Genomic DNA, 18,744 nt, shown 5'->3' with positions numbered 1-18,744 from the left:
GGGGCGAGTGGCTGGGGAGAGGGGCTGGGCAGAGGGGCTGGGGTGAGTGGCTGGGGAGAGGGGCTGGGGCGAGGGGCTGGGGCGAGGGGCTGGGGAGAGGGGCTGGGGAGTGGGGATGGGGAGAGGGGCTTGGGCGAGGGGCTGCGGAGAGGGGCTGGGGAGAGGGGCTGGAGAGAGGGGCTGGGGCGAGGGGCTGGTGGTGTGTGGCAATAGGGTAAGGGGGTGGAGAGAGGTACTTCAGGGGTGCTTCAGGCAAGTCTCAGCGGCCGTGATTGTGCTGTAATCGGGGGGTGGGGGGGGGTTTACTCTGCTCTGTGGCCCATAATTAATGTGCCCTATTGAGGGGGCTTGACAATAGGGGGCTTTCAGGCTGCAGTGGGGCCCCTGTCCCTGTCCTGTTCCGTGGGCACATTGTTATCCCTGCCGTAACTTCTGCAAGCTGGGCCGAAGTGGAAACTTTAGCACAACGGGGGCCAGAGACACCACAGGCCTAGAACCTGTGTGTGTGTGTGTGTGTGTGTGTGTGTGTGTGTGTACGTGTGTACGTGCGTGCGTGCGTGTGTGTGAGTGAGCGCATGCGTGTTAAGGTGCATGGAGTCAGTGCAAGAGACTGTTGTCTGCCAGATGGTAACGGAGCGAATAATCTTTCGCTGGGATGAGCCGTGTTTGTGACGATGTCGCGGGCCTTCCCCAAGCACCGCGTGGACGGTAGGAAGCACGGCTCCAGCGATGTACTGGGCCACCTGCTGAAGGGCCTTACGGTCACGAACGGGGCAGTCGAATGCTGAACGACAGTCAATGTATAGCCATCTTACATAGTTGTTCCTCTCGTCCAGGTGTGATGGGGCCGTGTGGGTTCCAATGGAGACGGAATCGTCCGTGGATCTGGTTAGAGCGGTAGACATGTTGGACTGGGTCCAGTGTGTCTGGTGTGCTGACGACCAGCCTCTCCAAGCACTTTAATGATGGTCACCTTGGTGTTCATGGGCACTGGAACAAGGGTGGTTGTTTTGAAGCATGTGGGGTTACCTGCTCTGGCCAGATTGAAATAGCGAGCTTTTGTGGACAGTCCAATACCTTCTTGTGTATTTGATATGCAAATAAGAACAGTGTCACTTAGGTACGATCAAAGGTTCCAAAGAAGAAAGTAAACCCACCGCAGCAACTCACTGTATGGATATTAGGAGGCCACATCCCACATACGGTTACCATGGCAGGCATTCCTTCACACAAACACACTCATGTAACATGGAATAGACCTGTCACAGACCTATCACCATGGCCGTGACTGATCCAGGGCTGATCCAGAGTCAGTCTCCACTTCAGTCCTTAGGGGACATCAATGGAGGGTTACGGTATGTGGTAACAGTGGTGGTAACAGTGACACATATGGACCCAGACCCCAGTAGACCTATTCTCTGAGCCCAGGTCTCAGTGTGGCGCCGTCTAGTCCAATGATCCTCAGAAAAGAGAGAGAGAGAGAAAGAGAGAGAGACTGGTGCTGCTGGATTCAGACCAGAGCAGTCCGGACCAGACCAGCGTACTAGTATACCCAGCCAGCCAAGCCAGCCAGGCACAAGCCCCAAGAGAGGGCTCCATCAAACGGTTCGCTGGACCGGCAGTAATGGTCTAGCTGGCAGCCGGCCGCCCCAATGTCCTCCTCCTCTACTCCTCTCCTCCTTTACTGCTCTCCTCCTCTACTCTCCTCTCTCCTCCTCTACTCCTCTCCTCCTCTCCTGCTCTCCTCTTCTCCTCCTCTACTCCTCTACTGCTCTCTTCCTCTACTCCTCTCCTCTTCTCCTCCTCTACTCCTCTCCTCCTCTCCTCCTCTACTCCTCTACTCCTCTCTTCCTCTACTGCTCTCCTCCTCTACTCCTCTCTTCCTCTACTCCACTCCTCCTCTTCTCCTCTACTTCTCTTCTCATCTCCTCCTCTCCTCCTCTCCTCCTCTCCTCCTCTCCTGCTCTCCTCTTCTCCTCCTCTACTCCTCTACTGCTCTCTTCCTCTACTCCTCTCCTCTTCTCCTCCTCTACTCCTCTCCTCCTCTCCTCCTCTACTCCTCTACTCCTCTCTTCCTCTACTGCTCTCCTCCTCTACTGCTCTCTTCCTCTACTCCACTCCTCCTCTTCTCCTCCTCTACTCCTCTCCTCCTCTCCTCCTCTCCTCCTCTACTCCACTCTTCCACTACTCCTCTCCTCCTCTCTTCTCGTCTCCAGCACAAGCAGAGCTGCCCAGTCCAGAGACCTGCCAAGGACATTCAGATTGACCAGAGTAGGAAAGGACAGACAGTGATCACAGGGTTACAGGAGAGCGGGGGAGGGGGGGGGGGGGAAGAAGGGACAGAAAGAGATAGAGAGAGATAAAGCGGTTATTGGAGAGAAGTGGAAAGTGGACGAAATGCAGAGGTCTGTAAAGGTAGAGAAATACATGGAGAGATAGAATATCCAGAGAGAGATAAAGGGAGACATTCTCTTACACACACACACACGCACACGCACACGCACACGCACACACATACACACACACACACACACACACACACACACACACACACACACACCCCTCTTTCCTAAAAGTTGATGTTTCCTCAGGTTTGGTCAGTAGAGGGCACTGTGGTTGTCTCTCTGTCTCTAACTAGGCCTTGTGTACAGAGCTGCTTGCATAATCGGTATGGAGGAAAGCTTCTGACAAACGCTCACGGTGGTTAGATGTCACTTGAGACTTTGTAACAGTGATATAGTACAGAGCTGCCCGCATCTCTCCAGAGACAGGGCCTATTCCAGTACACTTAATTTGGCATGGGGACATCAGATGCTCCACAAACACATTAGCTCTGGGCTTTACAGAGTAAACCTAGAGAGGATCTAGCCTTATACAGTCACGCAATGGATACTCCATGGCATCAGATTGTTACTGCTGGGGTAGATCTCTGTGTGTGTGTGTTAGTGTGTGTGTGTATGTGTGTGTGTGCGTGTGCGTGTGCGTGTGCGTGTGCGTGCGTGTGTGTGTGTGTGTGTGTGTGTGTGTGTGTGTGTGTGACTATGGGCATCTGTTTCTATTTCTGTGCCCTTGGCCTTTGTGTCATGTTATTTGTTTGTGTTTGTCTGTGAGTGTGAGTGCCTGTCAGTATCCCATTTTGTTTCAAGATGCATGTGTTTACTGTGTGTGTGTTCGTGCGGAGGTGCATGCTTCAGTGTGTGTATGTGCATTTGTGTGTGTGTGTGTGTGCGCCCTTGGCCTTGTGTAGTTGCCCCCTGCTGCAGATTCCTTGAGTGACTGCTCTTGCCAGCCCCACAGTCCCACCCAGCCTCCCCAGCCCAGCCCAGCCACAGATCAGTGTTAGCTGTTTATAGCCCAACCAGGCCACATGGACAGGTGCTAACCAGGCTGATAGCACAAACACTCTCCCTCGCATGCTGCAAGACAACCCAGGGGTCACACACACACACTAGCCACCTTCTCAGGGCCACAGCCACAGAGACACACAAGGGAACAGTGTGAACAGGCATTCTCCCCACCTGTCCCTCTGAGGACAACAGCGGCTCCCTGGAAATAACATGTACCCCTCTGAATGATGCACTCGTTGATCCAGTGTCACAGGAACTGACAGTAAGTGCCTACTGTATGCATATGTCTTTGTTTTCATGTCACCTTTGTGTAGCTGCAGTAGTGGTATATCCTGACCCCTCCTGTCTCAGCCTCCAGTATTTATGCTGCAGTAGTTTATGTGTCGGGGGGCTAGGGTCAGTCTGTTATATCTGGAGTACTTCTCCTGTCTTATCCGTTGTCCATTGTGAATTTAAGTATGTTCTCTCTAATTCTCTCTTTCTTTCTTTCTCTCTCTCGGAGGACCTGAGCCCTAGGACCATGCCTCAGGACTACCTGGCATGATGACTCCTTGCTGTCCCCAGTCCACCTGGCCGTGCTGCTGCTCCAGTTTCAACTGTTCTGCCTGCGGCTATGGAACCCTGACATGTTCACCGGATGTGCTACCTGTCCCAGACCTGCTGTTTTCAACTCTTTAGAGACAGCAGGAGCGGTAGAGATATTCTGAAAGATCAACTATGAAAAGCCAGCCATTTATTCCTGAGGTGCTGACTTGTTGCACCCTCGACAACTACTGTGATTATTATTATTTGACCCTGCTGGTCATTTATGAACATTTGAACATCTTGGCCATGTTCTGTTATAATCTCTACCCGGCACAGCCAGAAGAGGACTGGCCACCCCTCATAGCCTGGTTCCTCTCTAGGTTTCTTCCTAGGTTTTGGCCTTTCTAGGGAGTTTTTCCTAGCCACTGTGCTTCTACACCTGCATTGCTTGCTGTTTGGGGTTTTAGGCTGGGTTTCTGTACAGCACTTTGATATATCAGCTGATGTAAGAAGGGCTATATTAATACATTTGATTTGATTTGATTTGTATACATCCATGCGCCAACGTCCCTTACCGTAATACCGACCGCTATGGTTACATACGTGGGTAAATACAATCCGTAAAAGAGAGGGAAGAGAGGGAAGAGAGAGAGGGGCAGTTCACATCCCATCTGATCTGTGGTGGTCACAGTAATCCAAGTGCAGCGGAAGGGAATTACCTGGGTTGACAATGAGAACTGTCGCATCCCGGTCCTTCCTAATCTGCAGCTCGGAGGCCTGGCCTGATCTCATTTAGAGCATGAGAGACACAGGATAACCAGGAGCTGTGCAGGCTCTACCTCACTGAGCAGACTGAGGGGAGGCTGAGGGGACAAAGGTGGCCGCCAAGCTTTGATGTGACAGAGGGGGCAGGGGAGTGGGTAGTCCCTTCATGGTTGGCGAGGTATGGGGTCAGCCGTGATGCAGGTCAGTTTTCAACGTCCATCCTTATCTGAGGACGTCGAGAGATGATGACGAAACTAGCCACTAGGGGCAACAGTGAGGTTTCAGTTTTGCTAGGCATTGTGGATGGTGGATGGGCATATACATCTGCCCCTTGCTCCAAAGGTTGCATGTTCAAATCCAGCAATATAAGTAAACTCAGCAAAAAAAAAGAAACATACTCTCACTGCCAACTGCATTCATTTTCAGCAAACTTAACATGTGTAAATATTTGTATGACCATAACAAGATTCAACAACTGAGATGTAAACTGAACAAGTTCCACAGACATGTGACTGACAGAAATGTAATAATGTGTCCCTGAACAAAGGGGGGTTCAAAATCAAAAGTAACAGTCAGTATCTGATATGGCCACCAGCTGCATTAAGTACTGCAGTGCATCTCCTCCTCATGGACTGCACCAGATTTGGCAGTTCTTGCTGTGAGATGTTACCCCACACTTCCACCATGGCACTTGCAAGTTCCCAGACATTTCTGGGGGGAATGGCCCTAGCCCTCACCTTCTGATCCAACAGGTCCTAGACGTGCTCAATGGAATTGAGATCCAGGCTCTTCGCTGGCCATGGCAGAACACTGACATTCGTGTCTTGCAGGAAATTATGCACAGAATGAGCACTATAGCTGGTGGAATTGTCATGCTGGAGGGTCATGTCAGGATGACCCTGCAGGAAGGGTATTACATGAGGGAGGAGGATTTCTTCCCTGTAACGCCCAGCGTTGAGATTGCCTGCAATGACAACACGCTCAGTCCGATGATGCTGTGACACACCGCCCCAGACCATGACGGACCCTCCACCTCCAAATCGATCCCGCTTCAGAGTACAGGCCTTGTTGTAACGCTCTTTCTTTCGACGATGTACACGGATTCGACCATCACCCCTGGTGACACAAAACCGTGACTCGTCAGCGAAGAGCACTTTTTGCTTGTCTGGTCCAACGACAGTGGGTTTATACCCATAGGCAACGTTGTTGCCAGTGATGTCTGGTGAGGACCTGCCTTACAACAGGCTTGCAAGCCCTCAGTCCAGCCTCTCTCAGCCTATTTTGGACAGTCTGAGTACTGATGGAGGAATTGTGCATTCCTGGTGTAACTCGGGCAGTTGTTGTTCCCATCCTGTGCCTGTCCCACAGGTGTGATGTTCGGATGTATCAATCCTGTGCAAGTGTTGTTACACGTGGTCTGCCACTGCAAGTAAGATCAGCTGTCCGTCCTGTCTCCCTGTAGAGCTGTCTTAGGTGTCTCACAGTATGGACATTGCAATTTATTGCCCTGGCCACATCTGCAGTCCTCATGCCTCCTTGCAGCATGCCTAAGGCACATTCACGCAGATGAGCAGGGAGCCTGGGCATCTTTCTTTTGGTGTTTTTCAGAGTCAGTAGAAAGGCCTCTTTAGTGTCCTAATTTTTCATAACTGTGACCTTAATTGCCTACCGTCTGTAAGCTATTAGTGTCTTAATGACTTATCTGTAGGTGCATGTTCATTCATTGTTTATGGTTCTTTGAACAATCATGGGAAACAGTGTTTAAACCCTTTACAATGAAGATCTGTGAAGTTGGATTTTTACAAATTATCTTTGAAAGACAGGGTTCTGAAAAAGGGAGGTTTGCTTTTATTTTATTTTTTTAATTGTGTTTGAAGGCTATTCCAAACCTAGACCCTTACCTGAACCATTCAGAGTTAGTGCCTAAATGTAACCTTGAACACTTCCAATTAGAAGTTTGGAACAACTTCGAAATTTTGACATTTGAGACACACAGATGAACGTCTAATTCTGACGTGAGACTGTGAGAGCTGGTAGATGGGGTAGTAGGCTCTGAATGTAGGGCTATGGACCAAGACATTCCAGTACCCTATATGAATCTTAATGTGATCTCTCCAGGGTTTCTTTGTTCCAATGTGTCCTCCAGACTCGTTACTGTACCTAAAATACTATCGTTTAACACCCCTCACTCTACTGTATGAGCTTCAATGTGTGTAGATGGAGACCGGTCATTCTACTCTACCGTGATTTGTCTCAGTCAGAGGTGTGTGTGTGAGAGACGAGGTGTAGGACCATTGAGAACCTTGTTTACCTACTCTAGAATAGCTGTGCTGTCATGCACCAGCCTGTCTGTTTGCATTGGAGGAGCCTGCCTGTGCGTTTGTGTGCGTTTGTCCGTGTGTGTGTGTGTGTGTGTGTGTGTATGTGTGTGTGTGTGTGTGTGTGTGTGTGTGTGTGTGTGTGTGTGTGTGCTCGCGTTTATGTGTGTGTGTTCATACCATATGTGTGTGTGTGTTGGCGGTGCTGTCTGTTAGCTGATCTGCTATGGGTGTGGGGAAGTGGGTGAGTGTAAAGTGTGGGTGTAGGGTGACAGGTAGCAGGCTTTCTGTAAGGCGTAGGAGGCTAGGGATGTGTGGGGAGGTGAGCTGGGGGTAGAGGAGTGTGTGGGCATCAAGCTTTCACAGTCTCACGACAGAATTCGAATTGCATCCATGTTTCTCAAGCGTCAAATTTCAAAGTGTTTAAGGTTAAGTTTAGGCATTAACTCCGAATGGTTAAGGTGAAGGTTTGGGATAGGCTTAAAACAAAAATACAAAAAACAACTTTCTATCGCTGGATTCAAACATGCAATCTTTGGAACCAGAAGCTGATGCTTACAGCATCACTGTTGCCCCTAGTGACTGGTTTCCACCTCATCTCCTAACGTCCTCAGACATGAATGGATGTCAAATACTGACTTGTATCATGGGTGACCTGCTTGGTGTGGGACTGACTGACTGGAGCTTCAACAACAAGTCTCAGCCTGTCAGGGACTGCTCTACTGGAGGAAGCCTGGGCCCAGGATGTGGGGGTTGGGATAGGATGCTTTGTGGGAGGGAAAACGCTGGAGGGTGGAGGGGGAAAGGGATGGTTTGATTGATGCAACGGGTTGTTCTCTTGCTGGACTAGGTTTGGGTTACTGTCTGTCTGCGAAGTGTCTGTCTATCACCCTGAGGTCAACAAACAGCCCCCAACCCAGTCTACTATACTACCCCTGACCCGGACCTTGCCCTCGTCCCTGCCACCAATCCTATCCTGTCCTGCTGCCCTGTCCCTGCTCTCACCATATCCTCTGCATGGCGTTGTTACGCACTTTAGGCGTAGTGGGTGCGGAGTCTGGCGCAGGAAGCAGAAGGTACAGAACAAAGTTTTATTCCGGCACAGAGCTAAAGGCTAGAGCTGCCGCTTTCAAGGAGCGGCACACTAATCCGGACACTTTTAAGAAATCCCGCTATGCCCTCAGACGAACCATTAAACAGGCAAAGCATCAACACAGTACTAAGATTGAATCCTACTACACCGGCTCTGACGCTCTTCGGATGTGGCAGGGCTTTACAAATATTACGGACTACAAAGGGAAACCCAGCCACTAGCTGCCCAGTTACGCGAGGCAACCAGAAGAGCTAAATGCCTTATATGCATGCTTCAAGGCAAGCAACACTGAAGCATGCATGAGAGCACCAGCTGTTCCAGATGACGGTGTGATCACACTCTACATAGCCAATGTGAACAAGACCTTTAAACAGGTCAAGATTCACAAAGCCGCAGGGCCAGAGGGATTACCAGGACGTGTACTCAAAGCATGCGCGGACCAACTGGCAAGTGTCTTCACTGACATTTTCAACCTCTCGTTGACCGAGTCTGTAATACATACGTTTCAAACAGACCACCATATTCCCTGTGCCCAAGAAAGCAAAGGAAACCTGCCTAAATGATTACCACCACATAGCACTCACGTCAGTAGCCATGAAGTGCTTTGAAGGCTGGTCATGGCGCACATCAACACCATCATGCCGGAAACCCTAGACCCACTCCAATTCGACAAACCACCCCAACAGATCCACAGACGATGCAATCTCAATTCCATTCCACACTGCCCTTTCCCACCTGGACAAAAGGAACACCTGTGTGAGAATGCTGTTCAAAGCGCATCACTAAGGACCCTGGGAACAAATACCTCCCTCTGCAACGGGATCCTGGACATCCTGATGGGCTGCCCCCAGGTGGTAAGGGTAGGGAAAAAAACACATCTGCCAAGCTGTTCCTCAACATGCGTGCTTCATCCCCTCCTGTCACCCACAACTGCGTGGCCAAGCTCGACTCCAACACCATCATTACGACACAAAAGTGGTAGGCTTGATCACCAACAACGATGAGACAGCCTATAGGGAGGCGGTCAGAGACCTGGTAGTGTGATGCAAGACAAAGCTGATCGTAGACTACAGGAAAAGGTAGGCCGAACAAGCTCCCATTAACATCGACAGGCTGTAGTGGAGCGGGTCGAGGGTTTCAAGTTCCTTGGTGTCCATATCAACAACAAACTATCATGGTCCAAACTTACCAAGGCAGTCGTGAAGAGGGCAAAACAAAACCGTTTTCCCCTCAGGAGAATGAAAAGATTTGGCATGAGTTCTCAGATCCTCAAAAAGTTGTTCAGCTGCACCATTGAGAGCATCCTGACCGGTTGCATCACAATCTGGTATGTTAACTTCTGGGCATCTAACCATAAGGCTCTACAGAGGATAGTGCGTATTGCCCAGTACATCACTGGGGGCAAGCTTTCTGACATCCAGGACCTTTATACTAGGCGGTGTCAGAGGAAGGCCCAAAAATTGGTCAAAGACTCCAGTCACCCAAGTCATAGACTGTTCTCTCTGCTACCGCATGGCAGGTGGTACCGGAGCACCAAGTCTAGGACCAAAAGGCTCCTTAACAGCTTCTACCCCCAAGCCATAAGACTGCTGAACAATTAAGCAACCCAGACTATTTACATTAAGCCCCCCCCCCACCCACCCTTTGTTTTTACACTGCTGCCACTCACTGGTAATTATCCATGCATAGTCACTTTACAAATTACCTTGACTAACGTGTACCCACACACATTGACTCAGTTCCCCCTGTATATAGCCTCGTTATTGTTATGTCATTTTCTTGTGTTGCTTTTTGATTGTATTTATTTTATTTAGTAACTATCTTCTTAACTCGCTATTTCTTGAACTGCATTGTTGGTTAAGGGCTTGTAGGTAAGCATTTCATGGTAAGATCTATATTGTATTCGGCGCATGTGACAAATATTATTTAATTTCATTTTATCTGCATGTTCCTCTCCAGGTCACTCAGAGAGTGGACATGGAATTATAGTTTGTGTGTGTTTGACTGTACTGTATATGCCAGTATGTGTACGTACGTACGTACGTACGTCTGTCTGTGTGTCTGTCGTGTGTTTCAATGTATAAAGTATGCCAGAGATTGTGTATGTGTTCTTGCCAAATTTGAGACTGGAGGTATCTGAGTCTGCCATTGGGCTTTGGTTACTGGATACAGACCCTGCCAAGTAGGCAGACTGATTCTAAGTTTGGAGTCTTTATGCAGCCTGTTGTTTACAACCACAATTCAAAGGCAAGATGTAAAGCCAAAGTTTTCTATTGTCTTATACAAGCAAAACAATGTCTACCCATGGTATATGTTATGTTACATGCGGTGAAGTTGTCAAAAATAGCTTGTCTGTATAGTCGTTCACATTTAGGGGACTTTGACTATTGTAAGGCCTTCCGCAGTATAACGTTTCAGGTAAGACCCAAGTGCACACTGTGTTGAAGTAACAATGTTTATTACAGCAACAGGGGCAGGCAATAGACAGGTCAAGGCAGGCAGGGGTCGATAATCCAGAGTAACAGGAGACAAAGAGCTGTGAGACACAGGTTAACATCTTGATGCATGAAAAGTAGGAAGTATACAGAGGGTACGGGGCAACAGAGGATGAACAGCAGAGGGGATAATGATCTTGGAGCAGGGGGGGAAAGGTCTTGACTTCCGGGGGTGTAGCCGCGGGGCTATAGTGGTATGCCAGGGCATCCGGCTTAACATCTTTGGGTACCGGTTGGTGTTGCGGAAGCGAATTGGCCCAAGCCTTACTGAACCCCTCCCGGAGGTCCTGGTACTCTGTGGGAATGGCGGAGAGATCATGGGCAATTTTCAAGCCCCCAGGAAGACGTCCCAGGGCAGGCAGAGCTGATTTCAGGCAATCAGTGTGGCAGAACGGCTCCAGCCCACGATAGCACCAGTAGACCAGTCAATCAAGGGATTGTGTCGCTGGAGTCATGAGAATCCCAATACCACAGGAACCTCCGGAGACTCAATTAGCAGGAATTGGATCATCTCACTGTGGTTCCCCGACAGTTGTAGGTTGTTTGGGGTGATATGGTGGGTGACCAAGGCCTATAAAATGCCCGTCCAGAGCTTTAACATTCACGGGAAAGGGGAAGGGTAGAGTGGCGATGCCCAGCTCGGACTCCAGGGTAACGTCCATAAGACTCATATCGGCACCCGAGTCAATGAGTATCTGGAGAGATTTGGACTGGTCGCCCCACAGCAGGGTGGCAGGGAGAGGGGGGCGAGTAGTGGGAGAAGCTAAATTGTCTTTAGGACCCACCAGAGTACTCATTCCTACCAATGAGTTAGGTCTCTTGAAGGGACAGGTAGACACATAATGACCGGCAGTACCGCAATACAGACAACTCTGGGTGTTAAGTCTGCGTACGCGTTCGGCTGGAGAGAGCCCTGCTGAGCAGCATCGGCTCGGGAAGAGGTAAATCATCAGTCTTCGGAGGCACTTAGAGGAACTCGGGTAAGCTCAGAACCTCTCGGGGATGTAGACACCGGGAACTTCCAGAGTCCATCAGATGCAAGGTGGTATCCTTGAGTGAGCAATTAGGACTGCAATCAGACCTCTTCTCCTTCCTATAGCCGTCCATCGATCCGGTTGGTCAAAGGGATGAGTGAGTCAAGATCCATCGGTAGTTCTTGGGCTGCAAAATCGTCCTTTACTTCCTCCGATACAGAACATGTCAAACAGCGCTTCTGGGTTCCAGGCACCCTCTGCTGCTAGTGTGCGGAATTCCACTGCATAGTCTGCCACACTGAGGGAGTCCTGCCGAAGCTGGAGTAACCTCCGGGCAGCCTCTCTCCCAGACACCGGTGCCTCAAAACTTTTCTCACCTCCGCCACGAATACCTCCAGACTGAGGCAGATGGCAGATTGTTGCTCCCACACCACTGTGGCCCAGGCGAGTGCCCTCCCGGACACCAGCGTAATGATGTACGTTACCCTCGAGTGGCCCGAGGGGTACGAAGAAGGCTGCAGCTCGAAAATGAGGGAGCACTTGGAGAGAAAGGCCCAGCAGGTTCTGGATTCTCCATTGTAGCGATTCTGGGGAGGTATGCAGTGTTCTGTGGGTTGCTGCTCCCGTAATGCATCCAAAGCTAGGTCATGGCGTTCAGCCACGGCCTGGAACCCTCCATCAGACCGCAAAGAAACTCCTCATGCCTACCAATGGTGGCTCCTTGGGAGGAGATGTAGTTGCGGAGCTGGTCCAAGTCTGCTGGGTCAGTTATGGCCAGTTCGTACTATCAGGAATCAAGTAAGACCCAAGTGCAGACTGTATTGAAGTAACAATGTTTATTACAGCAACAGGGGCAGGAAAACGACAGGTCAAGGCAGGCAGGGGTCGATAATCCAGAGTAGTGGGGCAAAGGTGCAGGACGGCAGGCAGGCTCAGGGTCAGGTCAGGCAGAGGTCGGTAATCCAGAGTAGTGGGGCAAAGGTACAGGACGGCAGGCAGGCTCAGGGTCAGGGGCAGGCAGAGTGGAGTGGTCAGGCAGGCAAGCTCAGAGGCAGGACAGGCAAGGGTGAAAACCAGGAGGTGAAAAAAAGAGATACTGGGGAAAAGCCGGCACTGAGACAAAAAACGCTGGTTGACTTGACAAACAAGACGAACTGGCCATAGACAAACAGAGAACACAGGTATAAATACACAGGGGATCATGGGGAAGATAGGCGACACCTGAAACAGATCAGGGCGTGACACACAGGGGTATTCACCCGCCTCAACCAAGCTACTCTCTCACATGCTGGTAACTGACAAAATAAAGGAAACACTTGAATAAATCAGGGATACAAAGTTTTAAAAATAAAATTAAAATAAAACCCACACAAGTGTGGTTCCTGAGTTAATTATGCAACTAACATCCCATCGTGCTTAGGGTTATGTATAAAAATACCCAGTTGTCCATTATTTTGGCGACCATGGTTAGAAGAATACATCTCAGTGACTGAAAGAGGGGTCTCAAAGGAGCATAGGTAGTTTGAAGTGTGTGTTTGTCAGTCACCAGATCTCAACCCAATTGAAGGGTTTCTGGATTCTGGAGCCAGTGCCTGAGACAGTTTTCCACCACTGTCAACAAAATACCAAATGGTGTGTGTGTGCGTGTGTGTGTGTGTGTGTGTGTGTGTGTGTGTGTGTGTGTGTGTGTGTGTGTGTGTGTGTGTGTGTGTGTGTGTGTGTGTGTGTGTGTGTGTGTGTGTGTGTGTGTGTGTGTGTGTGTGTGTGCGTGCGTGCGTGCGTGTGTCAGTGTGTCTGTGAGATTATAATTGTATGTCCTGTCATTCCACATTAGCAGCCTGTTTGTTCCCAGTGCTGATGTTTGTCCTGGGCCCCCGAGAGAGACAGACCAACGTAGCATAACAGGGGGGTGAGGGGTTAGTCCACGGTCGATCCCCACTCCACCGCCATGGTCCATTCCATAATGGGATAAGAGGACCACGGTCGCTGACGGAGACAAGGTCAAGCTGAGGTGCTGCCAACTCTGGTTAAGTTCAACAGTGTTTCCCCCCTATGGTACAGGTGCACTCTCATGCCATCCAACTTGCACTCTGTCTCTTCTGGGCTGTCTGCTGCTTTATGGTGTCAGGGTTTCTTTAAAAAAAAAGATTCCTTCTCCCTTTCTCTCTCTGTCAGTGTGACTCTCTTTCTCTCTCTGTCATTGTGACTCTCTTTCTCTCTCTGTCATTGTGACTCTCTTTCTCTCTCACTGTCTTGCCTCTGCCTCTCCTTTTCCCTGTTGTTTACTTCATCCCTCTCTGACCCTCCTGCTGACACCAGACCCCTGTACAAAACTTCCCTTCCACTCCAGTCTGCTCATCGACTATGTGACAACACTTTTTAAGGAGACATCCTGTTTTGCAATGTCCCTTTTGACCCTACAATGCACACCATCTCGAGTCGTATTGGTCTATTAAATGCACTGTATATGACATATTAGATATTGGGAGTATATATGAAATAAGAGCAAATGAAATTAAATGAAAGTTGAATGAGCGTGTGTGTGGTTTAGAGACAGGAAGTCTAGATGTGGTTCATACTTATCAGTTGAGAGGCGGTGTACTGTGTTGTATGATGAGTGTGTTTTATGAGCAGAGGAGTGCATCGTGGATATTCACTATCAGCTAGCCTTCACAGATGACCCAGTTAGAGAGAGATTGCAGGCCACCTGCTCCAATGCCAACACAGTGAATGTTAACTTCTACAGTGACAACGACATGAAAGAAGACAAGAACAGAGGGGATTTACAATGACAATATGCAACATTTCACAAAATGCAAAACAATAACTTAGATGTTGCCACTCTTATAGCATTCGGTTGCCAGCAGGCATTATGTTAAGAGCATATTAAGGCGAAGTACAAATGAGAGGAGGTACTCAATCATAGCTGCTTATGCCGATGAGTTAACTTTTTGCTGTTCTCTTGAATTCTACTGTACATTTTTCAATGTTAAACTGAGGAGTAATGTTGCTTAGTCGAGCAATAGAATACCAGCCATGCATTTCTCTGTGTGTGTGTGTGTGTGTGTGTGTGTGTGTGTGTGTGTGTGTGTGTGTGTGTGTGTGTGTGTGTGTGTGTGTGTGTGTGTGTGTGTGTGTGTGTGTGTGTGTGTGTGTGTGTGTGTGTTTCTGTCGAGAGCAAGAGATGTAGGGAAACAGGTTAGTACAGACAGTAAGTACAATACAAAGGACAGTAATCCGAGTGAGTACTGTAAATTGAATACTCAGTGCTTCTCTACTAACGGTTAACACACTAACCTGCAATGTCACAACAACAGAGAGCGACAGAAATAAGAGAAAGAGAGAAACTACAGAGAGAGAGAGAGAAAGAGAGAGGCTACGACTCTAGGACAGATTGCTGTGAAGAGGAAACCAGAGCGGTGAGATGAACATGTCTTATCAGGCGTAGTTGTGTGCATCACAGGCCTGTCAAACCACATTGCGCGTAAATGCAGCCATGGCCCACAGCCTCAGTGTGCTGATGGGGAGAGATGAAGGAGATTACTGCACCAGCTGGGACAAACACACTTTCACACTAACAGAGCTGCACAACAGAACATCACGTACCATGCCCGCCCTGCATCATATCGTGTTTATACAGTTGAAGTCGGAAGTTTACAAACACTTAGGTTGGAATCATTAAAACTCACTTTTCAACCACTCCACAAATTTCTTGTTAACAAACTATAGTTTTGGCAAGTCGGTTAGGACATCTACTTTGTGCATGACAAAAGTAATTTTTCCAACAATTGTTTACAGACAGATTATTTCACTTATAATTCACTGTATCACAATTCCAGTGGGTCAGAAGTTTACGTACACTAAGTTCACTGTGCCTTTAAACTGCTGGGAAAATTCCAGAAAATTATGTCATGGCTCTAGAAGCTTCTGATAGGCTAATTGACATCATTTGAGTCAATTGGAGGTGTACCTGTGGATGTATTTCAAGGCCTACCTTCAAACTCAGTGCTTCTTTGCTTGACATCATGGGAAAATCAAAAGAAATCAGCCAAGACCTCAGAAAAAAATTGCCGACCTCCACAAGTCTGGTTCATCATTGGGATCAATTTCCAAATGCCTGAAGGTACCACGTTCATCTGTACAAATAATAGTACGAAGGTATAACACCATGGGACCACGCAGCCGTTATACCAGTCAGGAAGGAGATGTGTTCTGTCTCCTAGAGATGACTGTACTTTGGTGCGAAAAGTGCAAATCAATCCCAGAACAACAGCACAAGGACCTTGTGAAGATTCTGGAGGAAACAGGTACAAAAGTATCTATATCCACCTTAAAATGAGTCCTATATCGACATAACCTGAAAGTCCGCTCAGCAAGGAAGAAGCCACTGCTCCAAAACCGCCATAAAAAAGCCAGACTACGGTTTGCAACAGCACATGGGGACAAAGATCGTACTTTTTGGAGAAATGTCCTCTGGTCTGATGAAACAAAAATAGAACTGTTTGGCCATAATGACCATCGTTATGTTTGGAGGAAAAAGGGAGAGACTTGCAAGCTGAAGAACACGATGTGAAGCACGGGGGTGGCAGCATCATGTTGTGGGGTTGCTTTGCTGCAGGAGGGACTGGTGCACTTCACAAAATAGATGGCATCATGAGGGAGGAAAATTATGTGGACATATTTAAGCAAGACATCTCAAGACATCAGTCAGGTTAAAGTTAAAGCTTGGTCGCAAATGGGTCTTCCAAATGGACAATGACCCCAAGCATACTTCCAAAGTTGTGGCTTAAGGACAACAAAGTCAAGGTATTGGAGTGGCCATCACAAAGCCCTGACCTCAATCCTATAGAAAATGTGTGGGAAGAACTGAAAAAGCATGTGTGAACAAGGAGGCCAACAAACCTGACTCAGTTACACCAGCTCTGTCAGGAGGAATGGGCCAAAATTATTCAAATTTATTGTGGGAAGCTTGTGGAAGCCTACCCAAAACATTTGACCCAAATTAAACAATTTAAAAGCAATGCTACCAAATACTAATTGAGTGTATGTAAACTTCTAACCCACTGGGAATGTGATGAAATAAATAAAAGCTGAAATAAATCATTCTCTCTACTGTTATTCTGACATTTCACATTCTTAAAATAAAGTGGTGATCCTAACTGACCTAAAACAGGGAATAGGATTAAGGATTAAATATCAGGAACTGTGAAAACTGAGTTTAAATGTATTTGGCTAAGGTGTATGTAAACTTCGGACTTCAACTGTATGTTTATGTGCGCTATCGTGTATGTGATTGTGATTATCTGCATACGTGCCTGCGTGTGTCCATCCGCCAGCGCTTGTATGCATGCGTGCATGTGTTTGCCTGCGACACCATGTGTGAATGTTTGCTCATGAAAGCACTGCACAACCTACGTCAACATGCAGGCCCCCAGTAGCCAAAACAGTCCAACCACAGGCCAGAGTGGAGTGGAGTAAAGAGCGATGAACGCAGCAGACAGACAGTAACATGCATATATGTCAGGGGAGGCTGGTTATCAGCTTACAAGACACAGAAAGTGTTTTTTTCCAGAGAAAAAAAAACGGATGCATCACGGTTGCATAAGTCAATACATTGCATTCAATACGAAAAGATAGACGTCAACAGTACTCAGTACCTCATGCTCTTTCAGAGAGGAGAAGTCTAGTTAACAGTAGAGTGAGGCACAGGCATTTTTCATTCATCTACCCTGCTCTGTTTGCCCAAAATGTCTCAGTTCGCAGTGTGATTGACACACACACACACACACATTTACAGTCGATGTGTGTGTGTGTGTGTGTGTGTGTGTGTGTGTGTGTGTGTGTGTGTGTGTGTGCACGTGTGTGTGTGTGTGTGTGTGTGTGTGTGTGTGTGTGTGTGTGTGTGTGTGTGTGTGTGTGTGTGTGTTTGTGTGTGAGAGAGAGAGAGAGAGGAACAGTGAGAGGCACAGAGAGCCCCACCACCACTTTGATAGGCATGTCATCCCCGCTGTATCTCTCTCAGAGGGCAGTGAAAGAGGTACCCATCCAATCGTCACACTACTGTGGTTGGAACCATAACCGCTGGCTTCCCGTCACAACACAGTAACCATGTTCGCCAAAAGAATGAGGGAAACAGAGGAACGAGGTGTACTGATGCTATCGTAACCCCAACCTCTCTCTCTCGGTGTGTGTCTCGGTGCAGTCTGTGTGGCTAGCTGAGCATGCTACAAGGCTCCAGTTGCAGAGAGGGGCGGTGGCACGCTGTGTGCAGACAGCAAGACTTACAGGCCTTTGAAGAGATTTCCTCTCAAAACCAACTGATGCTGCTCAGTCAAACACAGATGATCAAAACAGACCATGTTGACTGGAGAACACGTGTTAGAATATCAATGAGGAGTTATAGAAAATTTGGTCTTTTCTCAAAAATGTTTGCTGTGTGAGGAAAGTGAACAGCTTGGGTTATTTGACTATTTTTGCGTTATATTGAATGAAGTGTCCATAAGTCATTTGTATTCAACTTCAACTTCAGCCTGTTTAATAAAACAAATATATATATATATGTTAAATTACCGCAATGTTGTGTGAAATATTAGATCGCTACATTCGTTTTTTTTTTTTACATTTACTGTTAAGCCAAACATACTTACAATTATGACTTGTCCTCACTTTGGACAAAGTAGCCAAAGCAACATCTCAGTACACTTTCACCCAATTCCTTCATATAGTACAGCCATCCTCCCTCCTCCTCGGTCCCCCACTCCCCACTGCCAGAACAACCCATTGTCCCTGGTGAGCAAGGATCGTGATTTTTACGGCTCCCCCCATAAGAAAAGTCTTAGGCCAGACCGTTTTCTTTATGAACTCACCAATCTTCTTTTACAATCCCTAAATGAATGGGATAGGTGGGCTCACTTGAGAAAGAAAGTGGAGGAGGAGAGAAAGAAGAGTTGACAGAACAAAAGACTTGGTCTCTAAGCCTCCTCCTGTTTCTAGTGGCAGCCAGGCCGGGGCCCTGGGAGCTCCACGCCACGTCGCTTTGATGTTACCAGCAGGCTGGGATCCTGTCAAGTGCAGGGTGGGGGGGGTGGAGGGGAGGGATGGGGAGTGAGGGGTGATGGCAGTGGCCAAAGCTGCCGTGATGGGCTTCGGAAGTGGGAGATAAAGAGAGGCACAGCTGGACAGACGGGAATCATGAGAGAGAGAGAGAGAGAGAGAGAGAGAGAGAGA

The 18,744-nt window shown here is 48.3% G+C and overlaps 1 pseudogene; it reads left to right on the top strand.

Moving 5' to 3' along the window:
• The first annotated feature begins 674 nt into the window (after positions 1-674).
• The window catches only part of LOC118966709, a 30,474-nt pseudogene continuing 12,404 nt past the window's right edge, over positions 675-18,744 (top strand).

Source organism: Oncorhynchus mykiss, chromosome 1, assembly GCF_013265735.2.
Source record: "Oncorhynchus mykiss isolate Arlee chromosome 1, USDA_OmykA_1.1, whole genome shotgun sequence".
In the NCBI taxonomy this organism is placed as follows: Eukaryota; Metazoa; Chordata; class Actinopteri; order Salmoniformes; family Salmonidae; genus Oncorhynchus; species Oncorhynchus mykiss.
This window is presented reverse-complemented; position numbering and strand designations above follow the sequence as displayed.